This window comes from Cupressus sempervirens, chromosome 4 (assembly GCF_028749045.1).
Source record: "Cupressus sempervirens isolate cs-2001-9-10 chromosome 4, ASM2874904v1, whole genome shotgun sequence".
Taxonomy (NCBI): Eukaryota; Viridiplantae; Streptophyta; class Pinopsida; order Cupressales; family Cupressaceae; genus Cupressus; species Cupressus sempervirens.
This window is the reverse complement of record NC_143121.1, coordinates 785,278,829-785,299,943: the sequence shown is the minus strand read 5'-3', so window position 1 is coordinate 785,299,943 and position 21,115 is coordinate 785,278,829.

Genomic DNA, 21,115 nt, shown 5'->3' with positions numbered 1-21,115 from the left:
AGATCATGGCAGTTTGATAGACATGCAATACATGATGGACATGAAAACACATACTCTCTGACAAAGGATGGAGTTTGCCACAAATTGAAGCCCATGAAAAATGAAGGTGAAAAGGTATGTAGTAGTGCTAGGATTTGTCTTGTTGATGGAAGGAAGTTTTTAGATGGCATGAAACATCAGCATCTGTGCTATGCTTTGATTCCTAGGAAAGATAAAGAAGGTGGTAGTGAAATACCATTTGAAGTTTTAGATTTACTAGGGGAGTTTGGAGATATTATCTCTGATAATGTTCCAGATGGATTGCCACCAGTAAGGCAAATTAGTCATCAGATAGATCTGATTCCAAGAGCTAGTTCGCCTAACAAGGGTGCTCATAGGATGACTCCTACTGAAACAGAGGAGCTAAATAGACAAGTTCAGGAGTTGTTGAGGAAGGGATTCATTCAAGAGAGCTTGAGTCCATGTGTAGTACCTACAGTACTTGCACCAAAGAAGGATGGAGAGTGGAGGATGTGTACAGATTCTTGAGCTATAAATAGGATAACCATCAAGTACCAGTTTCCTTTACCAAGGATGGATGATCTTATGGATTGCTTGAGTAGAGCTCAGTACTTCACAAAGATAGATCTGAAGAGTGGCTATCATCAAATATGAATTCGAGAAGGAGATGAGTGGAAAATAGCCTTCAAGACCAAGGAGGATCTTTATGAGTGGTTAGTCATGCCCTTTGGATTGACAAATGCCCCAAGCACCTTCATGCGGCTCATGAATGAGGTACTTAAGAAGTTCTTGGGAAAATTTGTTATTGTCTATTTGGATGATATTTTAATTTTCAGCAAGACTTTGGAAGAACATTTACTGCATATTCGTAGTGTCCTTGAAAGGCTAAGCGAAGAGAAACTTTTAATTAATCTAAAGAAGTGTGTCTTTGCAAAAAGGGAGTTAGTCTATTTGGGATTTGTTATATCACCTGAAGGTCTAAAAATGGATCCAGAGAAGGTAAAAGCCATCTTGGAATGGCCTACTCCAAGGTCTACTACTGAGGTAAGATCATTCCATGGTCTGGTTAGTTTTTACAGAAAGTTTATTAAGAATTTCAGTGGCATATGTGCACCCCTAACTGATACAATAATAGGGGATAGAAAAGAGTTCAAATGGACTGCAGCAGCTACGAGAAGTTTTGAATTGTTGAAGAAGAAGGTGACAAAACAGCCTGTGTTGGCACTTCCAAAATTTAGAAAAGTGTTCCAGGTGGATTGTGATGCTAGTGGCAGCGCTATTGGGGCTGTATTAAGCCAAGAAGGTAAGCCTATTGCATATTTTAGTGAAAAATTGAATGATGCAAAGAAGAAGTATTCTGTTTATGATCAAGAATTCTATGCAATAGTTTAGGCCTTAAAGAAATGGAGGCATCATTTATCGCCAAAGGAATTTGTTTTGTATACTGATCATCAGGCATTACAATACCTAAATAGCCAAGGTAAATTGAATCAGAGGCATATGAAGTGGGTAGAATTCTTGCAGAGTTATACATTTGTGTTGAAGCATAGAAGTAGAAAATCTAACATGGTTGCAGATGCACTAAGTAGGAGATAGTCACTGCTTACAGTAATGCAGGTTGAAGTAGTTGGGTTTGATGAACTCAAGAATTTGTACCCCGAGGATCCTCATTTTGCTGACGCATGGAAAGCTTGTAAAGAGCCTATTGTTGTAGATAGAACAAAGTGGTTAGATTATTTGATTCAGGATGGCATGTTGTTCAAAGGTAGTCAATTGTGCATTCCAAGGAGTTCCATGAGGGAAAATCTGATTAAGGAGAAACACAATGGAGGGATGCCAGGACATTTTGGTCAAGATAAGACCATTTCCATTCTTAGAGAACATTATTTTTGGCCTCAAATTTCACAAGATGTGAAGAAGTTCGTACAAAGTTGCCAGGTTTGTCAAGTTGCCAAGGGGTTTAGTTACAATACTAGTCTATGTCAGCCATTTTCTGTTCCATCAAGGCCATGGGAGGACATAAGTATGGATTTTGTTCTTGGATTGCCAAGGACACAAAGGGGTAATGACTCAGTATTCATGGTGGTTGATAGGTTCCCCAAAATGGCACATTTCATTCCATGCCACAAAACTCATGATGTTGTCCGTATTGCAGACTTGTTTTTCAAAGAGGTGGTAAGACTACATGGTCTTCCAAGGAGTATAGTTTTTGACAGAGATACTAAATTTGTGGGGTATTTCTAGAGGACATTGTGGAAGAAGTTGAGAACAGACTTGAAATTTAGTTCCATGCATCACCCACAGACTGATGGCCAAACAGAAGTGGTAAATAGAAGTCTGGGCAATTTGCTGAGATGTTAAGTTGGAGATAAGCCCAAGGGATGGGATTTGATTCTACCACAGGTAGAGTTTTCTTACAATAACTCTGTAAATAGGAGTACTGGAAAATCACCATTTCAAATTGTATATGGGAATAGCCCAAGGACTGCACCAGAATTAAGGAAGATAGAACAAGGGGAGAGGAGAAGTGCTAAAGCTGAGGAATTTGTTGAACACATCAAGCGTCTACATGAGGAGGTTCAAGCACACATTATCAAGATGAATCAAGAGTATAAAGCTAGGGTTGATCAAAGGAGAAGACATAAGGAATTCCAAGTAGGGGATCTAGTCATGGTGCACTTACAAAAAGAAAGATTTGTAGTTGGTACTTACAACAAGCTGAAAATGAAGAAATTTGGCCCCTGCAAAGTTTTGAAGAAACATGACTCAGGAAATGCATATGAGGTGGAGCTGCCAGATGGTATTCACATTTCTCCCATTTCAAAATTGCAGATTTAATAGAGTATCATGATGATGGTGCATATGAGGAGCTAGTTTTAGAGCCATGTTCAATTCCTGCTTCTAAGAAGGAGGAGATAGAAGACATTCTAGATCATCGTGTGGGTAGGAGTACCAGAAACAGGCAGTATGAAGAGTATTTGGTCAAATGGAATGGACGGCCGATCGAGGACTCAACTTGGATTTCAGTAGCTAAGGTTTCCCATTTGGGATTTCCTCTACCATCCATAAAGTGACAGGGTCACTTTTCAATCTACCCTGGGTGTCTGATGCAGGAGCATCCAGAGGTATAAGGGCAATCCTGTGTCACCAAAAAAAAAAGTACTTAGACTTAGTTTTTGTTTCATGTCTTTACATTTTTGGATACCCATTTGGCTCAAATAAGGGTTCCAACTCTCATAGTTCAAATATCAGTGCGTTTGAAAATCTCAAAAAAAAATAAGAGCATGTATTTGGGCCATCATTTCGGTAAACTAGAAGGTGTGAATTGGCCAGATGAATGTAATCATGATTTAGAGCATTCCAAAAAAAGAATCAGGTCAATAGGCCCCACGATTTGAAAGTTATTGCAGTTTTTCGAGTTTTGGAGACCTCCTAAGAATGCTTCAAAGTCAGGTTTGGGGCATTAAATGACCTCGAAAAGGGTTGAAAAATGGGGGATGAGCAAAGTCATCCAGAGGGCTATAGAGCGGTTTGAGAGCTTTCCAAAAATGTAAATAGTTCGTCAATTGGAGCTACGGTTCAAAAGTTATTCTCCAGATTTATGCTATTGTAAGCCCTTAGGGCATGTTCTGAAGTTTATTTTCTCTATACTATTTGTACTAGCTTATTTTCTTAGTTAATATAATTTCCCTTTTCTGTTGTGTCCATTTTGTTCTTGGGTTGTGTCCCCATCAAGAAGAAGTTATATATTAAGAGATGCAAGAAAAGATAAATTTCATGCTAAAAATAATGAAGGCATATTTCTAGGTCATTCTACGAAGAGAAAACCTTATAAGTGTTTAAATTAAAACATTGAAAAAATTGTGGAAAGTTCAAATGTTAGAGTTGATGAATTTGTAGAGAAAAATGAATTGTACAAAGAAAGAACTTGAACATTCTAGCAAGTTTGTCTATGTCTACATAGGTGAATCCAACACCTTACTTGAACTGGAGAAGATGGTTGTTTAGTGTCAACAACCAAACATTACCAAAGTTCTATAGAAGAGCTCTTCCAAGCATCACTATTCTACCAATAATTAGGCTACACAACCCAAGTCACGAACTACAAATGCTGACGAGAGTTAAAGAAAGTCAAGTTACAACTAGAGACAACATATGCTACTAAACATGCAGAATCAAGTGAACAAAAAAATGAGGAATAAATATATGAGCCTGTATTGGGAAAGTGTGTAAGTATACATCCCACACTAAAAAAAATTATTGGAGATAAAGATTCATGAGTCATAACAAGAATAATATTGAAGAATGACACATGTCTACTATGTGAATTTGAGCCTACATCTATCAAGGATGCTTTAGAGAATGAATATTGGATCAAGGTAATGAATGAAGAAATTGAGAAAATTGATAAGAACAAAACATGGAAATTAGTACTCAACCCAAAAGATAAAAATGTGATTAGTAATAAGTGGGTGTTAGAAACAAGCTAAACAAGAAAGGTGAATTCACAAGAAACAAGGAAAGACTAGTTTGTGAAGGATATGCACAAGAAGAAGGGGTTGACTATGGAGATACTTTTGCCCCTTTTGAAAGGTTGGAAGGAGTGAGAACCTTTATTTCATGTGTTTCTTACAAAGGATTCAAAGTGTACCAAATGGATGTAAAATCTGCATTTCTAGATGGAATTTTAAATGAAGAAGTCTACATTAAACAACCTAAAGGATTTGTTGATTCAAACAAAAGGAATATGGTAAGTTACACAAATCTTTATATGGTTTGAAATATGAAAGGTTACACACTTACAAGGTGAAGATTTCCTTTGAAAGAACTAATAATAATAGAAATTTGTATATCATAATTGAAGTTGGAAACAAGATGTTGCTAGCTTAAAAAAAATTAATGACATTTTGGAGGAAACAATTCATTGAGAAAGTTTTTTATTGAAAAAATGTTAAAGGCATTGGAAATGGCATTGTTTGGAGAGATTAAATTATTTTTAGGTTTGTATGTCTATCAGATGAACAAAGGTATTTTCATCACTCAATCAAATTATATCAAAAAATTCTACAAGAATTTTGGTATGGAAGACTCAAGACTAGTTGGAACACCAATGGTGTCTAGATGCAAATTATAAAAAAATGATGATTATACGAAGGCGAATCAAACATTGTACAGGTCTATGATTGGGAAAATAAAATATGCTGTGTACGGTAGACCTAACATTGCATTAGTTGTTGGAATTTTTGTTATATTCTTAGTTAATCCTATAGAGAATCATATGATGGAAATAAAAAGGATACTGAGATACCAAAAAGGAATAGAAGACCATTGCCCATGGTACAAGAGAAGTGAAAAAGGAATAGAAGACCATGGACCATGGTAAAAGAGAAGGGACAAATTTGAACTAAAAGTTTACACAAATATTGATTGGGAAGGAAATGTTGATGACAAAAAAAGTACAAGTGGAGGATCTTTCTTCTTGGGTAGAAAATTTATTTCATAGACAACCAAGAAGTATAATTGTATTTCACAATCTAGAACATAGGCTAAATATGTTGTTGTAATAGTGAATTATTCAAACATTATATAAATCAAGAAATTATTGAAAGGGATGAAGGAATAAACCACTAAACTTGTTGTTATTTATTGTAATAACACAAGTTTAATAAACATATCAAAGAACCATGTGATTCATACAAAGACTAAGCATATTGAGTTCAAGTAGCATTGATTTTAAGAGTTGGTACAAGTACACAAAGGAGAAATTGGCTGAAATCTTACAAATTGATGCAAGAGGTCACACTTTAGGAGCTTCCTAAAGCTATGAAAGTGAAATAGAAAACATTGAACTATGAGTAGAAGAAGCTATGGGGAGTCTATGAAGAGATGACATTATTGTATCGATCAAAGTAGTGACATGAATATGTTGTGGTATGGTATATCTTTAGCATTATTTTCAAATAGGGGGAGATTAGAATGATTATGTTACCATACAAGTAGACATCAAGAGGGCAATATTAGAATGATTAAGTTACCATACAAGTTACTAGAAAAAAAAGGGAGAAGTGTACAAGTGAGATACCATAAAAGGATAGATATAAAGAGGGAGAAAAGAATGTATAAGGGAGAGTATTACTAAGAAGATATATCAAAGGAAGTGAATGATTGGTGTCAAAGACATTGGCATATGTTTAGGTTGCTACAAAGAAGAGTATGTACTAAAATTATAGAGGGAGCATCCTAAGAATGATTGAATGAGAATAAAAATAAAAGTAATAAAGGGAGAACACAAACATAGAGGGAGACGTCATTATATAATGTTGAAGATTTTGGGATTGCCTGATAACTAGTATAGTAAGTATATGATCTGTAAGTGTTTCCACCAATGCCAAAGAGGGAGATTGTTGGAAACTAAAATTGGAATAACTATTTTTTTTGTCATTGATGTCAAACCTACTAGTAAGATAGAGTGTCAAACCTATTGGTAAGACAAAGTGTCAAACTTATTGGTAAGACAAAGTGTCAAACCTATTGGAGAGATATTTACTAATAGTTTAGAGTGCCATATCAGTTGATTGATGAAGAGGATTTAAAAAGAAGAGATTATGAGATGACCTAGTGAAAGGTTGAGTTGAGATATGCTATGAATAATGTAAATATAATGGGCACTTGATAAGTTTTTCCTTGACAATATAAAGTGTTCTTTAATGAATACATGAAGTTTAAAAGATAGTTGGATGAAGCCAAGAGTTGAAAAAAGTCAAAAGGATAAGCTTGACCAAGTATCAGTGCTACACCTTCAATTAAGGAACTTAGTAGAAGCCAAATGAAATAGCTCAAGGTGAGAATTAGTTATTGCTAAGAAAATATATGAATAATTTTAGTTGCAATCATGTGTAGTATTGGTCGAGAGACAATGTTGATGCCAAGTGAGAAAGTATAGTAATTTATGAGATACACAATGATGACCAAGAAAAGGAACACAATGATTTCTGAGTGGAAAAAAAAGTTAAAGTTTGAGAAATATTTCAAGATCTTGAGGCCAACATAGTTAAAATTTTGAATTAGTCAAAGCATGTGGAACATAAGGATTGATGAGTTCACATATTTAATGCACAAGGAGAGTTTATTACATGATCAAAGGCAAAGATTTGATTATAATTTTCTAGAAGAAGAAGGAGAACAAAAGGATGGAAGGTTTTAATAAATTTGACCCAAACCTATGATCAATGGTGATGTTTAATTAGGTGATAAAAGATCAAAATTACTTATTTAAGGAGGTGTAAGGAATGAGTTTTTTAAGTTGGTCCATGGTTGATTGGTGATTTTTAAGGAGAAGTTGTGAAGAGAAAAATAATAGAGGTAAAGTGTGAAGAGTTTGTGAAGTGTGATTTCTTGTGGAGGCATCAAGCAGATCAGTGATGGAGATCTAAATGAAGGCCAATCAATGAGCCAACAAATGAGTGAATGGAGATCTGAATTTGCAAAAGTGAGTTGTGCTTTATAAATCAAACTTGTTGTTACATTCTAACCATTGTATAACCCAAAATCCTTTAATCCCTAAATGTTCTAAATTTCTCTAAAATAATCACTCCTAATATGGTGATTAAATCTTTTAACATGATCACATTTAACAGTGGGTTGTGTAACTAGTAACAAGGTTAGCTCTTCACTGAGCTCACTTCAAAAGAGTGAAAAGTTGGTACCATGTTACTTGGTGGTTTTTCCCAAATTGGGTTTCCATGTTAAATCCTAGTGTCAAAGTGTTTTTTTTCATGTTTGAATGTTATTATTTTCCATTCTATATTTTATAGAAGTTTATTTATGAGTAGTTGATAGATATATAGACAAAGAGTTAACATATTACATGAAATGTTAAATTGTTGAGGATATGCTATAGAGACCAAGTAGATATCTGAGTTTGTTTAATTTTTTTTAAGTATTTAAAAGTTGAATTGGAATATATGGACTTGAGGCTAATTGATTCACCCCCCCCACCCCATAGTTATACTAAATTATTATAACATAATCAAATAAAGGTTGTAGATGCACAAAGTCAAAAATAAAGATGTTGGTTTAGAATCTAGGGTTTTCCAATCTTTAAGAGTTGATAAGTCATTCATAGAGTCAATGTGAGTAAGATCCTTATGATCTAAGTTTGAATTTATGAAATTAAGGTGTCAAGAATCATCATTGTCAATTGGATAAGAAGAAGCATCCTGGGTGTGGGCCTCTATAACTAAGGTACTCTTAGGAGAAGGATAAAAATAACTCATCAAAGCCTCATATAAAAAAAGGAAAGTCAATAAAATGCAAAGAAAGGGATTTAACAATAGGAGAATAATAATGAAATCATTCAAAGGTGTCGCATAACTAAGAGAGTAATCTACATCCTTATCTAAGGGTTCATCCCAAATAGTAAGATCATCCAAGGAGGGAAGAGAATTCACATTAAAGGAGGAACAATCATGAGTCATAGAAGTTTCAAGAAAGAGAGAGTAATCAATAATCCTATTCAAGGGCTCATCCCAAATAGTATCACTATCAAGGGTAGGAACACCATGAATCACTAAAATGTTGGTGAACATCATATTTAGAAGGATTACCCTTTAAGGGGTGATGAGAATAAATGCAAGGAAAAACAATGTTTCCTAATATGCATGAAATGGAACCTCCTAAATATCACAAATGAATATTGAAAAGAAAGATAACAACCCCATTGAAAGGAAATCAAATCTAAGATTGACTTGGATGCAATAATTTTGTATTTTCAAAATGTAAGTAAATGGAATAAAATGAAAATAATTCAAAAGGAGATCTAAATCCTACCAATGAAAATAATAGAATATAAAGTAGATCTAGATACACAAAAATATAACATACAAAAAAACATAATGCAACCTAACTCAAAAAAAAAAAGATGATAAGTGAATGGGTTCACTAAAGAATGTAAATACCCAAAAAAATGAAAAAGGGGTGATCTATCACAACAAAAGAAAGAGTTAACATAGCCATGTTCACCAAAATGTTTAGGGAAAAAAGGGAGACACTTTAATATGATCTATATCTCCACTTTTTTAATTCCAAGCCATTCAAATATGTATGTGAGGAAAATGAGAATCTCCTAATATGATCCCTTTTTTAATCAAAATTAGATTAGCAAGGCCTAAATGTGAAAGGTTGTTAATACTTAGTTCATGTTGTAGGAAGGAATACAATATAAGGAAATGAACCGTGAGCCCATGTGTGATAATGTGTATAAAAATTGAACTAATTGATTAAATAATGTAGATCTAGATGCCCAGTGTGTACAATCAGCCTAATTAAGATCTAGATCTAGGATAAATATATGAAAGGAAATAAAATATAAAAGCTTTCCTTGACATATGTAGAAAATGATTTATTTTGGCTCAAAAAAACATAGATCCAAGCCTATTTTTGAATATTTGATAGTGAATTCTTGAATGAAATGACAAAAGGAACAAAACCCAAAAATTATTTGTCCAAAAAAGCAATGGGGTCTATGTCAAATTGCAAGGTCACATTCCTCCATAGTTGACATGTACTAGGAGCACAAAAAAAAGTGTTAAACTAATTTCTCCAAAAATATCTTAGAGATTTATTTTCAAATCTGCATGTAGAATTCTGCTATCCTATTCCTACACAAATAAAATGCAAGGTTTTTGTTATTTATTGGGTGAGGGCTTGCCTTGGTCAAGCCCTATATCGAGGAATGTGCTTTGAATTAAAATATAAATAATAAAGGAAATAATTGTATGTAGTAAGACTAATTAATATCAAATATTATGTAAGAGAATCTTAGCACTCAATGATGTACATAATTTTTGGGTCACTGACATGCTCCGTGGTGGCTTTGGTATGTTTGGTTGTTATTTTCTCGCTGACAAGATCGATTACAACTAGGTTAGTTTTTATTCACAAAGAAGACTAGTTACTTCTTTGTAAAGTGGGCTCAGTTAGTTTGTGTTCTTGATCCACTAAGTGGGCTCGGTTGTCTATTAGTTTGTCCTATATTGGTATTTAATTTGGTTTGCATAATGTGAATGGATCTTGGGATGCAAGAAGATCTTGGTTTATTTTTCCCATGCATTGTAAGTTAACCTAAGGCATGGTGTCATTCTAGAATGTTCTATTTGTATTGGTTGACTTGTGGCTAGATATAGTATAAGTAGGGAGTCTTGGGTATTTTATAATCATCAGTGCAAGGGAGTCATCAATAGTTGGGAAGTAAAAGTATGGAGATGGATATTCTCATCTAAGTTATGTTCTTCTTATAGTGGCCATAACAAGGAAGGCCTTATAACTTGACATTTTGGATGTAAATCTTGTAGTTCTGGTTAATGAAAGTGTGTTGTTTTGAATTTGAATCCTTGTTTTCTCCTTCATCTTCCATTGTTTAATTTTTTTCTAGGAGCTATGTCACCTCTATTAGGGGTACACATAGTTTAACACTATTTCAAAATGAGAGATACAATTACCTTCATAGATGTAATTGCATTCAATATGTAATCAAGTATGTAAGTGTAATAGCCTTGACCCAAAGAAACCATATAGAAATCAAAGAAGACAAAACCTCATGTATAGGAATGTATGTGACATATCATTGATGAATAAAAATAGATCAAGAATGAACTAGAACGATAGTCTTCTTCCTTGCTATCCCATCTCACTATTTTAATCAGGGGTACATAGATACTAATGAAATTCATAAGGAACTTGTGGAAACTAGACAAACCATAGAATGACCTCACCTCAATGGAAGACCTTGAGGTAGGCCATTCTAGGATGACCTTCACCTTCTCTGGGTCCATTTTGAGACCTTCAACCACTACAACAAATCCCAAGTAGACTAACTCCTTTTTGAAAAAGTTAAACTTCTTCAAATTAATCAACAATTTATCTTCCCTTAAACTCTCAAAGGCACCATGAATGTGGAACACATGTTCATCTAGAGACTTACTAAAAATAAAAAGATCATCCAAATAATCAATAAGAAATTTTTCCATAAATTTATTTAGTACCTCATTCATAAGTTGGATGAAGGTTCTTAGCATGTTGGTTAGTTCAAAGGACATGAATAACCACTCACTTGTTAGTATTTGACGTATTCTTCCACTGATCTTCCTATATTATCCACATATGGTGATAGCCACTCTTGAGATCTATCTCTATAAAGTATTAAGCTCCACTTGAGCAATCCATAAGATTATCCATCCTTGGCAAAGGACACTGGTACTTGATGGTTATCTTTTTTATAGCTTAAGAGTCTGTACACTTCCTCCATTCTCTATCCTTCTTTGGTTCTATTACTGCAAGTACTTTAGATAGACATAGGCTCTCCTGAATTAGACCTTTCCTCAATAGCTCCTAAACTTGTTTGTTTAACTCCTTAGTCTTAGTATGAGTAATCCTTTAAGAAGCCTTGTTAGGAAAACTAGCTCTAGGGACTATATCTATTTGATGACTAATTTTCCTTACCGAAAACCCTTCTAGTATATTATCAAATATAATATCTCCATACTCACTTAATAGACATGAGACTTCAATTGGAACTTCACTACTACCTTTCTTGTCCTTTCTAGGAATTAAAGTGTAATACATATGTTGATGTTTCAAGCCATCCAAAAAATTTCTTCCATCAACAAGACATGCCCTAGCACTACTACATACCTTTTAATCTTCCTTTATTAATGCATTCAACTTGTGAAAAACTCCATCCTTCTTCAAAGTATAGGTTTTTGCATGACTATCATGTATAACACACCTATCATATTGTCATGACCTTCCCAACAACAAATGGCATATATACATTAATATTATGTTATAGAGAACCTCATCATGGTAACTCCCAATATTGAACTTTACCAAACATTATTCACTAAACATGACCTTTAGATCATCATGCACCCACTTAATCTAATATGGATGGGGGTGTTCTCCCCCTTGATATTTATCATTGAGATCATCTCCTTTGACAACAAGTTGTCAATGCTCCCACCATCAACAATCACATCACATCATTCACCCTCACACCTGAACCTAGTATAAAATAGACTCGTACTTTGTCTAGGTTTAGTCTCACCATTCAAAAATGACTTAGCACCATAATCCACATAAGAAACCCTTTCATAATGCTCAACTATCCTATATGTTCTTCCTTGACTTTGAGGGTACTGATAGGCTCGATGACCTTCTTCCTTGAAATGAAAAGCATGTATCATGGAAGCCTCATCTTCCCAAATCTTGCCCACCTCCTCTATCTCTTCCTCTTTGATCTCCAAAGTTTTAATCACAAGAGTGGTTGAAACCCTCATTCCTTTAGTTTTGGCTGGTACCCACATCTTTATTTTTCTTTTGGTCTTGATTTTGGCCTCCAAAAGACCTACCACTACCCCTTCCTTCTTGAATATGCCCTCTTTTCTTTCCATCAAAATTTTTCTTAAGTTTCTTGTCAACTTTTAAGGCAAACTTGTATGCTTCTTCAATACTTATCATTCTCACTAGACTTAGCTCCTCCTGAATGGTAGGTCTTAACCCATTAAGGTAACAAGTGACCTTCTCCTTGTTTTGTTCCAAATGCCCCCTCCTAATAAGGACTCAATAAAACTCCTCCATTTATTCTTGGAAATATTTTCCCTCTTGATTTAACCTATGTATCTTCTTGAACAAATTAAGCTCATAGTCAATGAGAATGAACTACTTCTAGTTTTTCACCGTGTGATCCCATCTTGTAATTGTCTCCTTACCTCTTCTAATCCTCTTTAATTAAATCTTTTGCCACCATATTTTGGAATGGGCCTATAGTTTGTGCTTTGAAAACTTAAGCCTATCAGGGTCCTCAATATCATAATACTTAAAATATTCTTCCAGCTCATTGATGTAGTTGGTCAACTCATCTAGGTTTAGGTTTCTTGAAAACATGTCAATTTCAAGTTTAGATCCTTTTCCCACTTGGAAATGGCCCTAAAATTATTCTCCTCTAATTTACTTAGGACTTCTCCTTCTTCTTCTCCTTCCTCCACAACATTTCCTTCTTCATTTTCTTCCTTACATTTGTCCCTAATAGCAAGATTCATCCCTCTATAGATCTCCTCTTGCAATTCCTAAACTTGTATCTAGAGGTCTCTAACCTCAGTAGAAACACCCCTTGTCCTTCCACCATGCTCTCTTTATGGAGGAATTTTCTCACTATCTCAAAACCCACAACCTCACACTCAGTGCTTTATCTACATAGTCAGCAACTCCCACTCTGATACCATTTGATGAGGACACAACCAAAGACAAAATAAACACAAGAGGAAAAGAAGAATTTTATTATAAAAAATGATATTATTTTACATTTAGTACAATGAAAATAGACTCAACTACATGTCCTATAGCCTTACAATGTTATTAGATTCTAGAGAAAAATCCTTCTCATAGTACCCTCTCCCGAACTTCACAAAAACTACGTTTACAATGCAAGAAATGACCTTAATTAACTAGAATTAGGCTTACAATGAGGAATACATTTTAGAATATTTAATTTTGCATCTATTTCTAAAGAAGAATTTTTTTTAAGAAATGTCAAAAGTTGGTCCTAAATTAGAAAAATTTAGAAATGGTAGTCCAACATCTAGGAAACATAATTTTTGATTCGAGACTCCGTTTGATTAACCATTTATATTTTGGAAAGATTTCTAATAACCATGTAGCTGATTTATGCACTATCTTAGCTTGTCCCATATATTTTATAATTCTACAATTCCTTTAAGTTCCTCAAACCTGACTTTGAAGCACGTTCCGAGGATGTCTCCAAGTAGCTTTAAAATGCCATAACTTTCAAACCATACAAACTTTCCAATTGATTAACCATTTATATTTTGGAAAGATTTCTAATAACCATGTAGCTGATTTATGGACTATCTTAGCTTGTCCCATATTTTTTATAATTGTACAATGCCATTAAGTTCCTCAAACCTGACTTTGAAGTGTTCCAAGGATGTCTCCAAGTAGCTTTAAAATGCCATAACTTTCAAACCATACAAAATTTTGACCTAATTATTGTTCTAGACTACTTGAAATTACAAGTACAATTTTCCCTCCAATTTAAACCCTATACCTCATCATAATTATGGCTCAGTTACAAAATAACTTATTTTATGCACTAGCACATATCTCAAGGTGCTCAAAAATGCTAACTAAGAAAACTAATAGTGGAACAATGAGAGTTGGAACCTATAATTTTCCTTTTCCATGTGCTATTGAGTCTGTTTACCCTTAGGATGACTCATTTAGTAATTTCATAGGGCTTGTTGAGTGAAATGTGTTTCTTGTATACTCTACTCAGCACCAATTTTACCTAATCATCATGGATGAAATTAAGGATATGTTGTGTAGTTTTGTGTCATCAAGTATTGTCTCTCTTTCTTCAATACACTATCTTCCAAGAATGTAGAGAATTATTTGTAAACTATTTCTTCTCCTAGCTCCATGATATTGGATTTTAGGTATGCACCCACATATTCAGGTAGTGGGATAGTGTAGCTACCTAATTCCTTGTGTCATCCTTCACCAATGTGACCACATATTCTGATTTTGAAATTTTTTCATTGCTAGAAAGCCTAATCTTATGAATATTATCTACTATGATGCCCTTTTGTGATTTTGAGATCATTAACTCCTCTTAATATGATGCAGAAGCATTCTTGGTTGGTTGGTAATCCTACATGTTTGGGTATTCTTATTTTGGAACTAGAGGAATCAATTAGTGAAGAGATGGCATTTAGTTGATACTAAGTTGTTCATGGTTTATTTTTTAAACCAAGCGATGTGGTTGATAAAGGTGTTCGACAATTCTTGGAGAACTCGATAGATATTGTAAGCTTGGTTTGCAGTAGGAGCTCGACAATAGCATTGTACAAGTTGGCTCAGTCAATGAGGGATCTTAGTTATGCTTGGTGCAATGCTGATTCTCGGTGGTGGTTTTTTACACTTAGTTTTTTCTTGTTCTCTATAGCGCTTGAGTTGTCTATGAGCTAAATTATGACATTTAACTTGGGTTGTGGGTATTGAATGATTGTTGTATCTGACTTGTGGCTTATGCAAATATTTATTGTAAGGGTTTATTTTAATTTTTAATGGAATAGGATGAATTACAGCTTATTTGGGTATAATTAGGTTTTCCTTATGGAGTCTTAAGGTAAATTAGGAGATAGTTATCTAGCTTGGAGAAGAAGATGAAGTGTAGTAGCAGATTTTGAGAAGGGTTAAAAGCTAAGGCTTGGCAAACCACAAAATTTCTTGGTGGGCTTGTGAGCACAAGTTGAGATTTCCTTGGGGTTTTCTACCAAAATGTGAATCTAAACTAGCTAGGATTAGGATTGAGTTGGATATTGAGGGATCTCGTAGAACTATTTTTGTAATTGATTTTTTCTTTAGCCCTAACCCAGAAGGCCTTACAATCGGGCATATTGCATGTAAATAGTTATTTTATGAATAAATTCTTAGGAATTGATATCAGATCTTGCATTATTGTTGTGTTTCCTCTATGTGGTTATTTGAAGTGATCTAGATTATTTTAAGTAGGCTTACCCTTAAATTCTCATTGCATTAGGTGCTATCAGAGCATAGTTTTTCCTGATTGTGTAGACCAAGTGCTGCAGTTGATGTAGTTTACACTAGGATTTAGGTGAAGGATGTAAGAGAAGGTTGATCTTGTGAAGCTGATTGATCTTTTGGATTTATGGATTTATTGCCTTGGGTTTGCAAAGGATCTTGGAAGATATCTCTGTGAAATTGGACCCTAGGTAAATTGATGATCTTAGTGATGTTGTGGAGAAAAGGATCTCAAAGAAGATTAAATCAGAATTCAAAATCTGTGATGGCATTGATGAAGAGTGATATGATGGCTGAGATCATAAGTGTTATATGTGGTGTACCTTGGCATGTGGGTATTGAAGATGGATATGAGGATTTTGTTGAAGACTTTGAAGCTACTAGATCAAGTGGTGAGTATAGAATTGATTGTATGGAGAGACCTATGGGAAATAGGGCTAGTTAGTTTGCTAGGCCTAGATCTCAATTGAAGTTGAAGCATAAGATGGAGGTTTCTAATTTCTTAGCTACTTTGAATATTGAAGACCTAATTGATTGGATTGGTGAATTGGAAGACTACTTTGAGCTTGAGGATATTGACCATCCACTCTTACTAAGGTTGACACTAACTAAGTTGAAAGGACATGTTGCTCTTAGGTTGAAGGAATTGCAAAGAGATGAAGAAGAGGAAGGTGCAATAAAGACTACTATATGAAGGTTAAATGTAACTAATTTGAAGGCTAAGTTCATTCCTACTAATTATGAACTTGAGTTGTTTAGAGGTTATAGAATTTGAAACAAAAAGATATGTCTATTAAAGATAATATTGAGGAGTTCTACAAGTTGACTACACTCAAACAAGAAGGTAGATCAGCACATTAATGGTTTAAGATTCAATATCCAAGATGAGTTTGGTATGTTGAAGATTGATTTGGTTGAGGATGATTATTAGTATGCGCTAGAGGTAGAAGATAAGTTGAATAGGAAAAGTCAAGGTAATTCTAAAGGAAAGGAGAAAGAGATAGCTTGGAAAAATCTAAACCAAATGTAGAAGATGATCCAAAACCTACTGATTAGAAGAGAATGATAGGTAGAGGTGAGTTTAAGGGAACTTTCCATAAATGTGGTGAAGCGGGACATAGATTTTATGAATCTCCTAAGGTTGGTGATAGAAGAGATGCGATTATGAATGAGGTTGAAAACCATGATAGTCAACTTGAGAAAAGATAGAGTTTGCTAGTTTGGCAAGTACTGATTGGTTAGATAATAATGGAATCTTGTCATGGGACTCATTATTCAAGGCCTTTTGTAAGTTTGGTCATAAAGTATAAAATGTGATTGTTAATGGTGGTAGTACTAACAACTTTGTTGCTGAAAAGATGTTTTAGAAGCTTGGTTTGAAAAGAATGAGACATCCTTGTCCTTATAGGGTTACTTGGTTGCAAGGTAAGCATGTTTTGGAAGTGAGGGAGAAATGGCTTGTCAATTTCTAGATTGGAAAATTTAAGGATCAAGCATTGTGTGATATTATAGACATGAATAGTTGTCATTTGTTACTTGGTAGACCTTGGTAGTATAATTGTGGGTTGTGCATGATTGTGTCAAGAATATATTTTGAATTGTGAAAGGTCACATGAAGCATTCCATGATTCCTTTGTGGTAGAAGGAACCTGAGTATTGGAAGTCAAGTAGAGTTGGCATATTTTAAAATTGTTAGAGATTAGTATGGAAAGAAAAGCTATGGAACACTAAGGATGGATGTGAAGAAGAAAAAGGAGATCAAGGAAAATAGTGTAAAAGTTGATGACATGGAGGATATGTATGTGAAGAACAAATTTGGGTTTTATGTGTTGAATCCTAGAAGATGTTCTTCCATATATTAAGAAGATATTTTTGAACTTGGGGTATCTAATGTAGGAGCTTCCCTAGTTAGCATGAAATCCTACATGTTGAGGTATTCTAAATTTGCAGTTGGAGGACTTGGTCAATTAAGAGGTGGTACTCAGTAAATACTGAATTGTTCACGGTTGTTGTGTTAACCAAGTGACTTGGTTAAGGAAAAAATTTGGTGATGCTTGGGGCACTTGGTAGATATTGTAAGCTCATTTTACACTTTGATCTTAAAAACAATGTTTCTTGAATTTCTTGATTAGTGAAGGGACTCAGTTCATGAAGGAGGAATTTGGCATACAATGTGGGTCAGTTTGCACTAGGATTAGATAGTAGTATTTCTTGAGTTGGGTCAGTCATGCTTGGTGGTGTTTTCTAACACTTAGTTTGGTCTTGATCTCTGTGGGGCCCAAGTTCTCTATGAACCAACTTTTTGAATTTAATTTGGGTTGTGGATAGTTAATGAGTTTTCTAGCCAACTTGTGGCTTATGCAAATATTTAATGTAAGGGTTTATTTTAAAATGTAATGGGCAAGGTTGAATTATGGCTTAGTTGGGTATAACTAGGGGTGTCTAGCAGAGTTTTAAGGAAGATTGGGAGATATTCATCAATCTTGGAGAAGAGGATGAAGCACAGTAGAAAATTTTGAGAAGGCCTAGTAGCTAAGGCTCAACAAACTACAAAATTTCTTGGTGGGCTTGTAAGCACAAGTTGAGATTTCCTTTGGATTTTCTACTAGAGTGTGGATCTCGATTAGCTAGGACTAGGATTGACCTAAATCCTGAGAGATCTTAAAGAACTATTTTTGTAATTTCTTTTTCTATTTGGCCCTAACTCAGAAGGCCTTACAACTAAGCATATTGCATATGAACAATTATTTTATGAATGAAGTCTTGAGAACTGGTATCAGATCTTACATTATTATTGTGGTTTCATTGTGTGGTTATTTCAAGGATCCTAATTACCTCCAATAGAGGTATCCTAAGATTCTCATTGCATCAAAATATGGCTCATCAAAATATTTTTCTTAATTGCATGTTCTTCTCCACAATGTTGAGTTATTCCTTTGACCAATTCCTTTTTTTAAATTCTCAATCATATGTCCTTCATTCTCATAGGTTGAACATAAACTTGTGTTCAACTTATTCTTCTAGGTAGAATTCAAGGTTCTTTGTGATTGTTGATTTTTCCATTATCTTGATTTGTGTATCTTGGCCTTGTGTACATACTTGTTACAATAGTAACAATACCCATCAAACCTTTTCTCACGAGTATGAAATTTTCATTCTCAAGAGTGACCATATTGATGGCATGTGTTACAATACCCATAGAAGTTATACAATTCATTAGATGAAAACTTTATGTGTTAGCATACATTTGAGATGTGACCTATCCCACCACAATAATGATAGGGTGGTTTCTTAAGTTTCTTATCCTTAGACAGTCTTTTCCCTTGACCATTTTTGGTCTAGATCTTAGCCTCAAATATTTCACCACTTTCAATCTTGTTGAATCCTTCATAGCCAAGACCATTTGTGTCCTTGTTGCTTCTCTAGGATATGATTTTCTCATCTATCTTCTCAAAGCTATTATTGAATCTTTTTATCTTCTCATTTCTTTTTTTGGCATTCTTTAGTTCCTCTAAGATTCTTTGAATCTTCTTGTCCTTTTTTTTTCACATTTTCCTCCTCTATCATTTTTTTTTCCATTTCTTAACCTAATGATTTTTCATCTTTTTTTAGTGCCAATATAGCATCACTTTTCTCCTTTTGTGCCTAGCTCAATCTTTCTGATGTTTCTTCTAGCTCTTTCTTCAGCTTTGCAATTGGTTGAGTCAACTTCTTGATGTCAAACATGAAATTAAAGATGGTTTATTTGGATCTATCTAAGAATATTTATTCTTCTATCTACTTAATAATCTCATGTCTCTCACTAAGTTTCTTTATGAGCTTCTTTCTTATAGCTAAGGATTGTTTCGTATTTTCCTTCAGGTCTTCTATAGTGCCAAGTGTTTCTTCATATAAATATTTATACTTCATGGCCATTTTTTGATATTCCCTAAAGATGTGATTCCTTAAACTATTAGGATCCAAGATCTAATACCAATTTTTTGTCCTAACTAATACTATTAGGGTGGGGGAGGGGGGTGCTGAATCAGTACTAACTCTAAAACTAGCTACTTTTTTTATTGCTCCAACTATATTAACTAATAGTTACTTGATTATCAACACAAATATAAATAAAGTAATATAAAAGAAAATAAACTCATATACAGGAGAATTCATCAATGGACACATATATTTTTTATTTCGAAAGCCTTAACATGAGTATGAAAGCCGTAGTGGGGATAATATACCCACAAGCTTTATATTACAGATGAAAGGTTCTCCTATTAAGAGCTACAAGTTGTTTCACTTGGTAACACATTCTATCAAGAATGTTGACAACCTATAAGGATTAAAAATAGCCTCTTAAGGCTACATAGTTATAGGATTTAGAACTCCTTTTGTGATGTAGGAGTATCCTAGCTTGTTTTGTAATCCTTATCATTTGTTCATTCTAGCATGTTAACTAATTTCTAATAGTGCTTGCCAAGTTGCAATAGTTACCAAGTGGCTATTTTGGTTGAATGATAGCTCTAACTAAGTTCTTTTATTGAACAAGCTATATTTTGGGCCAAGTTTAGTATTCGTCGAGTTGTAATTATGACTAAGTTTAGTATTAAATAAGTTAGGTATTAACCAATTTCCAATGTTAACCAAGTTGTCCATTGTTGATCAAGTGTTCCCTCATGTGTCATGTGAACCTGGTATTTGTTGATCCTTGTGTCCTTCTTTGATCGATTTTTCATGTGATTGGTTCTTTGTTTGAGCTGACTTATATATTTAATTTGGATTTTGAATTAAATGATAAGACCTTGTCTTGGGATGAGTGCACAATATTTTAAGGTCCACCTTTCTTTTATATAATGATCTAGAATGTTATGTAAGCCATTTTTGCAAGTATAAGTAGATATATTTAGTTTAGCTTAAGAAAAACTTTGAGATTTCAAAGGAGATGTTTCTAGAATTGCGAATTTGAAGCTAGATTGTTGATCTTGAAGTTGTATTTTCTATCTAGTCATAACCTAGAAGGCCTTATTGTTGGGCATGTATGTTGATGATTTGATGTATCAATACAAGTGTTTTTTCTCTCTCTCCTTGGTGTTGTTCTCTATATGTTTTCTTCCATTGTGTTTACTCGGCAAGATGTTTAGTTAGTTAGGTGTGCCTTTAGCCCTAGTTGTCCACCCTTCCTTACATTAGGTGGTATCAGAGCTTTAGGTTCATCCTTGTTCAGATTGGATCATGTAGTAGCCTAAGTTGAATTTGGTTTTAGGGTGAAAGATCTATAGATTTGACCTATAACTTGCAGAGAGTTACAATCTTATAGGAGCTTGTTTATAAATATGGTTCAATGTAGAGGAAATGATGAAATTGCTATGGACATGTAGAGACAAATTACAGCCAGATTAGATGTTGTGGAGATAGCCCAGAGGAGAGGAGAACATCTTGATGATATGAGTGATGATGAAGCAATAGCACCAAACCCTAATCTAGAACCTAGAGAAGATCAAGATGAGGAAAG